Source organism: Pteronotus mesoamericanus, unplaced genomic scaffold (genome assembly GCF_021234165.1).
Source record: "Pteronotus mesoamericanus isolate MK-2021 breed Mesoamerican mustached bat unplaced genomic scaffold, CSHL_Meso_final scaffold_54, whole genome shotgun sequence".
NCBI classification, from domain to species: Eukaryota; Metazoa; Chordata; class Mammalia; order Chiroptera; family Mormoopidae; genus Pteronotus; species Pteronotus mesoamericanus.
Window position 1 is genome coordinate 47096827 of NW_026555321.1, and position 14746 is coordinate 47111572.

The 14746-nt window shown below is 38.1% G+C and overlaps 2 pseudogenes; one reads left to right on the forward strand and one right to left on the reverse strand.

Moving 5' to 3' along the window:
- The first annotated feature begins 4887 nt into the window (after positions 1-4887).
- LOC129087926 (S-phase kinase-associated protein 1-like) lies at positions 4888-5385 on the forward strand (annotated as a pseudogene).
- A 2836-nt stretch (positions 5386-8221) lies between these two features.
- On the reverse strand, positions 8222-8898 carry LOC129087964 (charged multivesicular body protein 1B2-like; annotated as a pseudogene).
- Positions 8899-14746: the final 5848 nt, after the last annotated feature.

Consider the following 14746-nt stretch of genomic DNA (forward strand, 5'->3'; position numbering starts at 1 on the left):
AATATCAGAAATGAAAGAGGAGAAATAACAACTAATACCACAGAAATACAAAGGATTGTCAGAAACTACTGTGAATAATTATATGCCAAGAAATTTGAAAACCTGGATGAAATGGACAAATTTCTAGAAAAGTATAATGTTCCAACACTGAATGAGGAAGAAAAAGAAAGCTTGAACAGACTGAAAACAGCTGGGGAAATTGAAGCAGTAATCAAGAAAATCCCGACACACAAAAGTCCTGGGCCGGACGATTTCACAGGAGAATTTTACAAAACATTTAAGGAAGAGCTAACCCCTGTCCTTCTCAGACTATTCCACAAAATTCAAGATGAAGGAAGACTCCCAGACTCTTTTTATGAGGACAGCATCACCCTAATCCCAAAACCAGATAAAGATCCTGCAAAGAAAGAAACTATAGGCCAATTTCACTGATGAACATAGATGCTAAAATCCTTAATAAAATATTGGCAAACCACATCCAGCAATACATTCAAAAGATTATCCACCACAATCAAGTGAGATTCATCCCAGGGATGCAGGGATGGTTCAATATACACAAATCAGTAAACGTGATACACCACATAAATAAAAGAAAAGACAAAAACCACATGATCATCTCGATAGATGCAGAAAAAGCATTCGATAAGGTACAGCACCCATTTAAAATCAAAACACTCAGCAAAATGGGAATACATGGGGCAATCCTCAACATAATAAAGGCCATATATGAAAAACCTACAGCCAACATCATACTCAACAGGGAAAAACTAAAAGCTTTCCCACTAAGATTGTGAACACAACAAGGATGTCCGCTCTCACCGCTTCTTTTCAATATCATATTGGAAGTCCTAGCCACAGCGGTCAGACAAGAGAAAGAGATAAAAGGCATCCAAATAGGAAAGGAGGAAGTAAAGCTATCATTGTTTGCAGATGACATGATAGTGTACATAGAGAACCCTGTAGACTCTTCCAAAAAACTCCTCAACCTAATAGGTGAATTGGGCAAAACAGCAGGATACAAAGTCAATATTCAGAAATCAAAGGCATTATTGTACACCAGCAATGAAATAAGAAGAAGAAGAAGAAAAAAGAAGAAGAAGAAGAAGAAGAAGAAGAAGAAGAAGAAGAAGAAGAAGAAGAAGAAGAAGAAGAAGAAGAAGAAATCAGAAAAAAAAATACCATTCGATTAAGAAAACAAAAACAATAATAAAGTACCTAGGAATAAATTTAACTAAGGAGGTAAAAGATCTGTATGCAGAAAACTATACAACGTTGAAGAAAGAAATTAAGGAAGACACAAATAAATGGAAGCATATACCGTGTTCATGGATTGGAAGAATTAATATCATCAAAATGTCCATACTACCCAAAGCAATTTATAGATTCAACGCAATCCCTATTAAGATACCAATGACGTATTTCACAGAAATAGAACAGACATTTCAAAAATTTATATGGAACCATAAACGACCCCGAATAGCCGCAGCAATTTTGAGAAAGAAACACAAAGTAGTAGGGATCACAATACCGGACATCAAACTCTACTACAAGCCACCATACTCAAAACAATCTGGTACTGGCACAAGAACAGACCCATAGAACAGTGGAACAGAATAGAAAGCCCAGAAATAAGCCCAGGTCTCTATGGGCATCTAATATTTGACAAAGGGGGCAGAAGCATAAAATGGAGCCATAATAGCCTCTTCAACAAATGGTGTTGGGAGAGCTGGACGGCTACATGCAAAAAATTGAAATTGGATCATCAGCTGACACCATACACAAAAATAAACTCAAGATGGATAAAAGACTTCAATATAAGTTGCAACACCATAAAAATCCTAGAGGAGAACATTGGCAGGAAACTCTCAGATATCCCAGACAGAAATTTTTTCACTGATATGTCTCCTAAAGCAAGGGACATAAAGGAAAGAATAAACAAGTGGGACCTCATCAAAATAAGAAGTTTCTGCACAGCTAAAGAAAACATCAGCTAAAAAAAAAACAGCTAAAGAAAAATGAAAAGGGAGCCAACCGTATGGGAAAATATATTTGCTAATGATACATCAGATAGAGATTTGAGCTCCAAAATATATAAAGAACTCACTTGACTCCACTCCAGGAAGACAAACAATCCAATCAAAAAATGGGCAAAGGACCTGGGCAGATGCTTTTCCAAGGAATAGATACAGAGGACCCAGAGACATTTGAAAGGATGCTCAGCATCACTAGCCATCAGAGAAATGCAGATCAAAACCACCATGAGGTACCACCTCACACCAGTCAGAATGGCCATCATAAACAGATCAACAGACAACAGGTGCTGGCAAGGCTGTGGAGAAAAGGGAACACTAGTACACTGTTGGTGGGAATGCAGACTGGTGGGAATGCAGACTGGTGCAGCCACTGTGGAAAGCAGTGTGGAATTTCCTCAAAAAGCTGAAAATGGAACCGCCTTTTGATCCAGTGATTCCCCTGCTGGGACTATACCCTAAGAATCCCAAAAGGCCAATACAAAAGAACCTATGCACCCCAATGTTCATAGCAGCACAATTTACAATAGCCAAGTGTTGGAAACAACCTAAATGCCCATCAGTAGAAGAGTGAATCAAAAATCATCGTACATTTACGCAATGGAATACTATGGAGCAGAAAGAAAAATAGTACTACTAAGCTTTGTGACAGCATGGATGGAACTACAGAGCATTATGCTAAGCAAAATAAGCCAGGGGGGCGAAGACAAATACTATGTGATCTCACCTATAAGGGGAACCTAATCAACAATGCAAAGATGCAAGGAAAATAAGACCAGCAACACTGAAAGGAAAAGAAACGAACAGAGAGAAGAGGGATGGAGGGGGGGACAGGGGAAAATGAAGGAAATAGGAGGGTCGGGGAACATGTAGCAAGGTCTTATGGACAAAACCAAAGGGTAAGGATTGAGGGGGGTGGGGGGAGGGGGCAGGGGAATATGGTGGGGGGAAGGCAGAGACAAATGTATTTGAAATAAATAAATAAATAAATAAATAAATAAAAAGAAAAAATAAATTAATAAAACTAAGACATGGCAGTGCGGGGTATATTTTTATACATTACATTTAATAGTTATATATTCTTATGTCCGTGTACATATAATGTGTAGATATACATTCATATGTATATATTCTTAGCCAAATATTTCACTAATAACATTAAAAAAAAATCTATCCCAATTTGTTTAGGCTTGTTTCTTCTATACCTTGTCACACAAATATTCTGCACATTTTAGATTGTTGTCACATTATTCTGTTCTCAAAAATGACTCTCCTAGTTCCTCAAATACACTGTCAGGTTATTGAAACTGAGGAACAAAATAGAAACAGAGGCATGGACACATGGAACAGATTGACAGCTGTCAGAGGGGAGAGAGAATGGGACTGGATAAAAAAAGGTGAGGGAATAAGAGAAAGAACATATATGAATAACCATAGATACAGACAACAGTGTGATGATGGCCAGAGGGAAGGAGGAGGAAGGGATGGGTGGAGACAGGTAAAGGGGGGGTTGGGAATGGCAACATCTGTATTAGTGTCAACAATAAAAATAAAGGGGGAAAAAAGAGTCTGTTGTTCAAATTGTCTATTTCTCCAAGGTAATTTTTAACCCAAGGATACCACACTTCACTGATGCTGAAATATTCACTTTCGAGTTTCTTTCAAGTGCTGACTGCTTCATTAATTTCCCCACATTTTGTTTGGTGCTTTCTGATGAAATGCTGCCATTCAACTTTATCATCCAGACCTAAACATGCTGAGCATATAGCTGGATTTATGTACAGATTCACAATCCAGAATGAGGAGCAAAATAAAAATGTTTGTATCCACAACTTCATACTGAATTGCAAACAACTCTTGCTTCATTTGGATGAGTGGGTAGGACTAAATCTCACCTGGGTTTCCAGAATAGAATTCACCCACTGTTTTTGCTTAACAATTATTCTAGCTTTGTTCCTTGGGGACTAGAGGAGACTGGTTATGGAAATCAGATTTGTGCCTCTTCTAAATATGGAGACTCATACTCCAAACCTCTTATTTGTGGTCCTATATTAATAAAAAAATAATAATAATAAACTGAGAGGAAGACAACATTCCCATTTCTGAACTTAATTTGAAGCTGATTCAACTCATTCTGAGACACATATTAGAATAAAAGTAATTTCTCCTTTGATACAAATTAGAATATACCTCTCTTATCAAGATGGGGTGGATGTCAGGAGAATCTGGTTATTTAGATAGAATGGGTTATTAAGTGTCAGTCTTTGGAGCAGGAGGTGGGGCTGCTAATCTGAAATTTAGGACAAAATTTTGTCTCTCCCTACATAATGTACCAATATCTAACATTTACTGAAAACATAGTATATTGTCAGTCACAGTGCTAAATCCTTTATTTAACCTTTTAATAGCCTTCTGGCTTAAAAACTGTATAATTTCCATTTTTACAGATTAAGAAGCAAAGGCTTGACGAAGTTCAGTAACTTACCCAGGTCATAGAGGTGATAAATGACTGGACTTTGATTCAAACTCTGGTAATCCTGATTCACTTATATTTTCTTAATATTTTTAGAACTTTTAAGTCTTTAATCCATATGAAATTTATTTTGAAATATAATGTGATAATACATTAATATTTTGTTTTCCATAAATATAACCAATTGGCCTTTCACAACTTAAAATGTTTTTTTAACAATTTAATACAAGAGGAAATGTTTATGATATGTTAAGTAGAAAAAAAGGGGGAACACTGAGCTATATGCACAATATAAGAAACTTCAGAGGTACCTTGTTCTCAGCCTTTCCTTCTTGTCTCTACTGACAGTGCCCTGCTCTCACCAGCCTCCGGCCCGCTCTCTACTGAGCACCATGCCTTCAATTAAGTTACAGAGTTCTGATGGAGCAATATTTGAAGTTGATGTTGAAATTGCCAAACAATCTGTGACTATCAAGACCATGTTAGAAGATTTGGGAATGGATGATGAAGGTGATGATGACCCAGTCCCTCTACCAAATGTTAATGCAGCAATATTAAAAAAAGTTCATTCAGTGGTGCACCCACCACAAGGATGACCTTCCTCCTCCAGAGGATGACAAGAACATAGAAAAACGAACTGATGGTATCCCTGTATGGGACCAAGAATTCCTGAAAGTTGACCAAGGAACACTTTTTGAGCTTATTCTGGCTGCAAACTATTTAGATATCAAAGGTTTGCTTGATGTTACATGCAAGACTGTTGCCCATATGATCAAGGGGAAAACTCCTGAAGAGATTCGCAAGACCTTCAACATCAAAAACAACTTTATGGAAGAGGAAGCCCAGGTACTCAAAGAGAGCCAGTGGTGCAAAGAGAAGTGAAATGTTGTGCCTGACACTGCAAACACTGTAAGGATTGTTCCAAATACTAGTTGCACTGCTCTGTTTATAATTGTTAATATTAGACATATAGTAGACAAATGCAGCAGCACAACTGTAAAAAAAAGAAAAGAAAAAAAAGAAACTTCATTAACGTGATATATGTATAGTCACTAATATAAAATGGTTACAAGAAAATATCAGCTTGCAGGGTGTTAAAAGAATCTGAGATCTGGCATCAGACTGTTTTGGAGGAACTGAATCCCACATCCAGCTCTTATTCCCTCTGGATAACTTCCTGAAAATTACTTAACCTCTCTGTGCTCAGTCAGTCATCTATAAAATATAGATAATAACATTATTTATCTCTTAAGGTGGGTGAAAGAATTAAATAAGTAGATTCATGTAAAACACTAAGCATACTGCTTGGCACTTAAGAAACACTGCATGTATAAATAAATATGCCAAATATGAATGGTGTGACAATAGGAATTTTATTTTTTTGTCAAATTTGTTTGTTTTGCTTTTTATGCTCAAAGAAAAAGGCTAATTTTCTAAAAGTCTGGGTCTTATGTGTCCCACTAATGCCAAAATAATATAAGACCAAAAAGTAAGCTCCTTACAAACTCCCTTCTGAGAAGCACCTTTGCTAGGAGAACCACTTTCTTTCCTTCACAGAAAACAAACTCCTTGTTTCCATGAACTGATAATACAGGGAGCATAAGAGCAAAGATTCAGTAAAATATAGACTTTTTTTAAGAACAAATTGTAAAAAATAAATTTTTTATTATATTTATGATAGTACATAAATCCAAAGGTAAAACTTGGTGTCTATCAAAGAACAATATTTTTAAAAACAAGTCTGATATGGTTGTTAAACAAAACTATGAAGTTATTTTCAAATCAGAACCATTTATATTTCTAGATATAAGTAAGCCATATTCACAATTAATACTTTTTATTGAATTCGAAAGAACAAAAGATACAATTCCCACCAATGGAAAATAAGATTAATGTTTCATAGATATTTTAGTCAGTAATAATTTCTTCTATGCCTCCCCAGGATGTTCCAATATAGAAAAATTTTCACTTTCAGTAAAAAAGACAAAACATCCATTGTAGACAAAATGGAAGATTACCACACCAAGGTCATACCATATAGTCAAGTACCAAGAAAGTTAAGTAGTTTTAACTGAAACTTAGGAAAAGTGTAAGTTCTCATTTTATTTACCTGTGAAAATCATCTTCATTTATGCATACTCTCATTTATCATAGGAAACATATGAATTGTGAATACTTAGCAAAAAGTCTCCATAATCGCACTTTGAATGCCTTCATGATTTAACAATGGAAAAATATTCTAAATAAATCTCTTCAATAGAACTAATGAAATATTAACATCCTTTCATGAATCAATCATGTACTAGGTAATGAAAAACATCTTACCAACTTAACGTGTTAGTAGTGTACTAGCTAAAATATATCTTTGTCACTTCTCCACATTTGAGACTGTTACAGCAGAAAATTGCAGGCATTTGTTTATTTTGGGTGGGTATAACAGATATTTCTGGGAAGATAGAAAGTAGTACAGTAGACCATCAAATGTTTTTCCCCAAGGATCCTGACCTTCCAGAGTCCAGTCTGTTTTTGGGCCTTAGAACTTTTCTGTGCCTCCTATGCTGTACACTAACTTCCTTTGGTCTGGAAGTTATTAGCATAGCTAAGCAAAACATTTTATTCTAACATTTATTTCTACTTCATTTCTTCCAATTATTAAACATTTTTTGCTTGAGATAAAAGGACAAACACATTTAACCAGGGCTTATGGTAGTTGTAACTTGAGTTGATTCAGTTTTGTTTTCTTTGTCATTTTTCTTTGGTTGCTTTAAATATGTAGGCTTAGATTCTCAAAAAAAGCAATCAACAAGCTTATGGAAAATGTAAATGATATTAAAGCCCTGCAAATTAATCTTTTAAAATACAGTGTACCAAGAGTAGAGTAGAAATAGCATTTAAAATCCGTTTCAATTTTATTTGAAAGTATTATAGGTTAAATTTCTCTGAGTCTTAACAATAGTCATACTTAGCAAAGAAAAAAATTAAAAAACTGAGCAAACCTTGATTTCTTTAACATTGTAGATTTTTTCTAGTTATACTGAAAAATTATCAATTAAATTTTTTTTCAACTTCAGGAATTCAAGTAATAGTCATCAAATTACAGAGTAAAAATTCCAATGATGATAATGTAAATTTAAAAACTGATGAACACAAAATAAAAGTCAATTGCATTTGTGTTCGAACAGCAAAAACAAACACAGAACATAAAACTCAAAAAATAGCATTGTCTATCATATGACACTAAATGGGGTGTTTTGGCTATGTAAGCATGTTAAGTAAACATGTTTTCTCTTTTATTTTTGTGCATAATATGTGAATGCAGACTTAGAACAACTTTGAATTAAAAAGAAACCAAAATCTTTATTCTATACTTTCTTCTGTAGTGCTTTGTTGCTAGATTTTTGATGCAGTTTTTGAGGAAGATGTTTCACATACAATGAATTAATTCAACTCAGTCAAAGCCATTTACAAAAAAAAAGTCCCGTCCCCCCCCCACTTTTCAACAAATGTACAAACTGTAAAATCTCTCAAGGTGGAAACTCCCTGGAATTTCTTAAAGTATTGGAAAGTATAGCATGGCAAAAGAAAGCATTCTATATAAACAGTGTTTAAGCATTCTGTAACATAGTGTTCTTAGTGTTACTGGAGTGCAACTTATCTACATACACATGCTAAATAGTTAAAAAGCAGGTGAAGTAAAAAGAAACACAAGTTCTTTACATTATACTTGATCACGTAGATGAGCAAACCTCTGTGATAGTTCATCTGTTCCATGGAAGCAACACTGGTGCCAACAGATCCTGTCTGACCCTGTGGAAGCTCCATATTGAGGTGAAGGCCAGCTTCATCTGCCATTTCTTGAAGCAGCATATCTACTTGGTTTTGTAGTGTTGTTAGGGTTGTAGTGCTACTCACTGTGTCTTCCATTTGTTGTGTTTGAACAACCAGTGTTTCAAACTGGTATTCAAATTTATCCATCAGGGCAGAGATCTCTTCAAGATTTATACTCCTCAACGTAGCATCCATAGACTTAGCCACATCTGCCATGGACTTGGTTACCTTGCTCATTGTTACTGCACTTTGAATTCTAGCTGCAACAGCATCCACCCTAGCATTCATTCTCAAGGAATTAATTGCTTGGTTCGTCTGGCACACCAAGCATGTATTCTTGCAACTTATGTATTTCCTTTCTGAATGGCCTTTTAAATCTTGGCGTTTTCATTCTTTTCTTTTCTATTGCATTTCTTGGCATTCCTATTAAGCTCTTTGGCAGCGGATTTCAAGTTAAATAGGTGTTTCTCCATATTCGACATAGTCTTACGACTTTTCTTCAGAGGCAACAGTGCAAGGCAGCGGCATGAGTTTGATGAGAGGGCACTCAGAGTTCCTTCCTCATCCTGACCTGCAGGTGGCCTGGCACCTAGGTTTGCAATCCCACTTCCTGTTTCCAAAATATAGACTTTTTAAATAACAGATGTATTTGGCATTATGAAAACAAGAAGTTACAAATGTAAACAAGTCCCAGGTAAATTGTCAAAGTCCCTGAGGTGTTATGAGAATTGGAAGTATGTTATATTGCATTATGAATTATAATTGGATATTGAAGTCCATTCAGCAGTAGGTCTGGTAATGGGGATGAGAAGAAATCCTAATTCATACTGCATTTTATTGCTGGGAATATCACCAAACAAGACTCTGCATGACACAGACTTTCACATATATTGTATAAAGGAGCCAGACAAGCCCACAGGACTCTAATCTACATATGTTCTTATATGCAGGGAAATCCTAAGGTAGAAAGCTGATAATTCAAAATAATGTTCTCTTAAATTTCCTCAGGCTTCAGAGAAACCTAATGAGGCAGAGATTTATCTGTTTCTTCTGAGATGATTGATTAAAAAATCCGTTTCAAATAACTTGGGAAAAAAATTGGGAGAAAGCTAAATATGTTTTCTGTAACCGAGTTGTCACCAAACAATGGACCCGTGGAGGGGGTGCCCAGATGCTATTACTGAAACAATGTGCCCCTCTTCCCTGGGGTCCCTTGGTTGTAGCTCTTTTGCTCGCCACCCTTGGAATTATGGCTCTCAATGGCAGAGTTTTGTGAAAAGGAAAGGAACTATTTATTCAAAAGTTATACAGGTTTGATTAATAGCTAAATGTCACCCTTTAACCTCAAAATCCCTTTTAAACAACCACCAGCACACACATCGTCCTGCCTTCCCCAGTTTGCCCAGGTAGGTCAGTCAGGGGTACCATCCTTCAGAAAAAGAAGAACAGAAGTCCGGGGCTCAGCTAGACAGGCCTCTCGTACTTCTCAGCACCGTCCGCTTTCTTCCTTCTTTCTTCCAACATGGTCTTATTGTTCCCCAGAGTCTGTGTCCCTTTCTCTCTTCTGCAGGCCCTGTCTTTCCTCCTTCCTCTCCGTTCCATTCTGTATAAAAAGTTTTTCAGACCTTCTTGGTTAGCCTTGTTGAGATGTAAAATAATGCTTTTTGCATATGAGGAATGAAGCTATCCTGTTATTGGCATGCAAAATGACTCTCAAAGGCCCTGCTCTACTTCAGAGAAGAAGCTGGTCTGTTACTGATACAAAAAGTAACTCCCAGTGGCCCAGCTCCTGGTCTCCCATCCCTCATGGAAGCCGGTCTTGGGGTAAGAAGAATATATTTTTATTGCACACCCCAATTTCTGGACCCCAATACAAATACCCTTTGGGGGGGCCTTGATTGCATTCCGTTACATAGCCACTGCTAATGTTCAGAAATTCAACATGTGGAAGAAAAGACTGAGACTAGTCCTGGCAGCCTGTTACTGTTCTAGGAAATGGTGGTTAAATATTTCCTTCCAGGACCACCCTCCCATCAGGACTTAGAAGTCTGAGAAAAATGCCTGGTAGCTGTGTGACTTTGAGCTCATCTCCTGGTCTCTCTGAACTTTATTTCACCATCTGTTCAATAAAAATACCTACCTTGCACTCTGGCTGGTGTGGCTCAGTGGATTGAGTGCCGGCTTGTGAATCAAAGTGTTGCTGGGTCAATTCACAGTCAGGGCACATGCCTGGCTTGCAGGCCAGATCCCTAGTAGGGGGCATGTGAGAGGAAACCACACATTGATATTTCTCTTCCTCTCTCCCTTCCTCTCTCTCTAAAAATAAAAATGAATAAAATCTTTAAATAAAATAAAAGAATACCTACTTTGCAGCAGTTCATGAGGACCCCAGACAATTCATTTAAAGTACTTGTCTTAGAAGCTGACACCTAATGGGTGCGCCATAGTTATTAGCATCATTGCTGGGATTCTGACTTCAAGGGCCCTGGAAGGTCACCTGAGTCACCTGCTCTCCCTACTAATTTGCTGATTGAATCCTTTTAAGTACAAAATAGTATTTTTTGCCCACTATTACAGGTGAGGCTTAAATGCAAATATCTAGGAGGGATAGCAGTTTAGTTAAATTTACATTAAGTTTATAACAGTTTCTGAGGGGCTAGAAAGTAGAAAGAAAATAATTTGCCTACTTACTCATGATGCATTTACTTAGTACTAATTATGACCCAGGTTTGCGCTTGTCCCTGGAGGATGGAGGAGAGACAAGCCTGTGGACATTGGCAGTGCTTCTCTCTCACCCAGCTCCTACTTCTCACCCTTCAGTCCTCCTGGCTCAGGTGCACTTCTTAAATTCTACAGGCACTCTGATTCTGCAGTTCTCTGACATTACTACTCCTACAAAAGAATCCTCCAGAGTTCAGGTAGTGATCAGTCTTAGCCTCCACACTCAGATGTGTAAGAAATTTCTTTCTTTGTTTTCATTGAACTCAGTTTAAATCAGTTTTCAAGCCTCACTTCCTCCAGACTGGGTAGAAATTCCATCTTAGTTACCATCTCTGGGAGTCACTTTAGAATCCAGAAGACTTTTCTGGCACCCAGACAACAGAAAAAAGGCTGTAACTGCCCATCCCTTATGATCACCAACCTCCTCACTGTCCAAGCTGACAGTGGTTTCCTGCCCACACTCTCAGAAGCTCTCATCTTCTGTGGGCACACAAATCTTGCTAAAGTAGAAAGCCCTGGTGTCTTCAGTCCAGCCACCTCTTTGATGTCTATCTACCCTGGGAGGTACCACCACCACACAAAGTGAGGGTCCTTCCAGCCCTGACCAGATAGCTCTGTTGGTTAGAGTGTCATCACAATATGCCAAGGTTGCAGGTCCAATCACTGGTCAGGGTACATACAAGAAGCAACCAATGAATGCATAAATAAGTGGAACAACACCTCTAGCTCTCTCTTTCTCTCTCCCTTCCTCTCTAAAATCAATAAATAATTTTTTAAAGTGAGGGTCTCACCGTTTGTCACCCTGCAATTCTGATCACTTTTTGAAACTAGACAATTCCTTTTATTCCAGGGTTTTGCAAACTTTTTCTGTAAAAGGCCAGATAGTAAATACTTTAGGCTTTTCAGGTTATGCCATCTCTGTCAACTGCTGTGGACTTCAGGTCCTAATGTGCTCTTCTGTCAAGTGACTTTGTGCAGTGTACAACCTGTACCACCATGCAAAGCTATCCTGAGACAACTGTGTGGTCCTCCAGAAAAGAAATAAGACCCTTTGTCTGAAGTTTAAGGAATAAAAAGAGATTGAATCTACTTGTATCTGACAGCCTAGGTCCCTTTGTGCTGTGTGTTCAGAGTAACTGGGCTCCAAACTATTTGTCCCTAACTCCAGGGCAAAAACTTGCTCCCTAAGGAAGTGATTTCTGTCTCTGTGTCATTTGTGCTTTGGAAAACTGGCTGTTTCTTGTTTATTGTGTATTCCTGTAGTTCTACATATTGAATATTCCTGCAAAAGATGGGCTGAAGCATTGGCTGGGAAAGCTTTTGAAAGCCAGTCAGGGGAAAACTAGAAGACAAAAAGCCTTAAAGCAAGTATTATTTGCAGCCCTTGGTTAAGCAGCTGCTGAGGTGGGGGAGGATAATATTCTAAGTCAAGCTTCAAAGAGGGACTTTGTTTGGTGAAGCTGAGGAGGGTGTTTAAGGACCCCCTAGAAGAAGTGCTTTTATATATCCACCACTCCCTTCCCCCAGCTGAGAATTGTTAATCAGGTCCTGGTGGTGAAGTACCCTAACTGTGTGACAGCTGGTAGTCAGGTTGCCATGTCAACAGGAAAACCCCTATACGGGCTTTGTTTACTCATCACCAAATTCTCTGTCTGAGTAGATTTTTTTGCTATGGGAGAAGCTAAGAAATGTAATCTATGACTCCCAGGCTGCTTCCCTCAGCAATAGAATTATTTTGACCCCAGTGAGGAAGACTGGGAACCTGCAAAGAGACAGATTGTGGGGAGGAGTGGTAAAAGAGTAAAGAGTGATAGAGCCTTCACATGAAACACCCTGTTTCACTGACAGGGTTATTAACATTTATGGCATGTCTATTATGTGTCTGAAATTCTTCTAGAAGCTACAGATTTGATTTTGTTTTATTCTCATAACTATCCTAAGAATTGATATTCATATGCCCATTTTACAGATAAGCAAAGAGAGGCAACTGAGCAATGGTTAACTGAGGGAGGGAGGCAGCCAAAGTGAGGAGACAAAGAAACATGTCCCAAATGAAATAACAAAACAAAACTTGAAAAAGAAACTAAACAAAATGGAGACAAGCAATCTACACCTACAAAGTTCAAAATACTGGTTATAAGGATGTTCAATGAAATTAGGGTTAGAAAATATGACCTGCTCTATCTTAAACAAAAAAATAGAAAACATAAAAATGGAGATAGAAAACATAAAAAGAACCTGTCAGAAATGAATAATACAGCCCTGGTTGGTGTGGCTCAGTTGGTTGGAGCATTGTCCCATAAACTGAAAGGTCATAGGTTCAATCTCAGTTCAGGGATCATACCTAGGTTGTAGGTGTGATCCTTGGTCAGGGCATGTATGAGAGGCAACCGATCAATGTTTCTCTATCACATTGATGTTTCTCTCCCTCTCTCTCTCCTTCCCTTTCCCGTCTCTCAAATCAATAAGCATGCCCTCAGGTGAGGATTAAAAAAATGAAGAATACAATAACTGAAATGAATACATTAGAGGAAATCAACAGTAGATTAGATCAGCAAAAGATCAAATCAGCAATTTGAAAAATAAGGCAGCAGAAAACACCCAATCAGAACAACAAAAGTAGACACTTTGCTTCCTCTCACAACCAAAAAAGGACAACAACCAATTTAAAAACAAAAAATAACCAGAATTGCCAGAAAATAGAACTGTATGTAAGCCGGACAACCAAGGAGCTAAAGAGGAAACATTCATCCAGACCAATAGGAAGGGCAGAGATGGACAGCCAGGGTGAAGAGGATATGAGGAAAGGCAGCAGCTGGAGAACCTGGTGGGCAAGGCAGCATCTGGCGGACCACATGGTCCCACATTTGTATGAAGATAAACCATGAGGAGGACCTGGCAAGTGAGACAGACCACACAATCGAAAGTTCCAGTGTGGGAAAAGAAAGCCTCAAAAACCTCTGAGGTAAAAACCTGTGGGGGTTGCAGCAGCAAGAGAAACTCTCAGCCTCACAGAAGAGTTCCTTGGAGAGACACACAGCGTCCTAGAACATACACAGACCCACCCACCCAGGAATCAGCACCAGAAGGGCCCAAGTTGCTTGTGGGTAGTGGGGAAGTGACTAAAAGCCAACTGAGAGCAGAGCAAGCGACATTGTTCCCTCTCAGATGCCTCCCCCACACACAGCATCATAACTGCATTGACCTGAGCTGCTCCACCCTGGTGACTACCTAAGGCTCCACCCCTTACAACATAACAGGCATGCTGAGATAAAGAAATATGGCCCAAATGAAAGAGCAGATCAAAGCTACAAAAATAGAACTAAGCCAAGAAGAGACAGCCAATGTATCAGGTGCACACTTCAAAACACTGGTAATTTGGATGCTCACTGAATTGATTGAGTATGGTCACAGAACAGAGGAAAAACTGAAGGCTATGCAAAGAAAAATAAAGAAAAATACACATGGAACAAACAGTGAAGAGAAGGAAACCCTCAACTCCCAGGACTCAAATCAACAATTTTGAGCAGAAGGAAGAGATAAACATCCAACTGGAACAGAATGAAGAAACAAGAATTTTAAAAAATGAGGAGAGGCTGAGGAACTTTTGGGACAACTTTAAACATTCCAACATCCAGATCATAAGGGTGCCAGAAGAAGAGCAGGAAATTGAAAACTTATTTGAAAAAGTGAT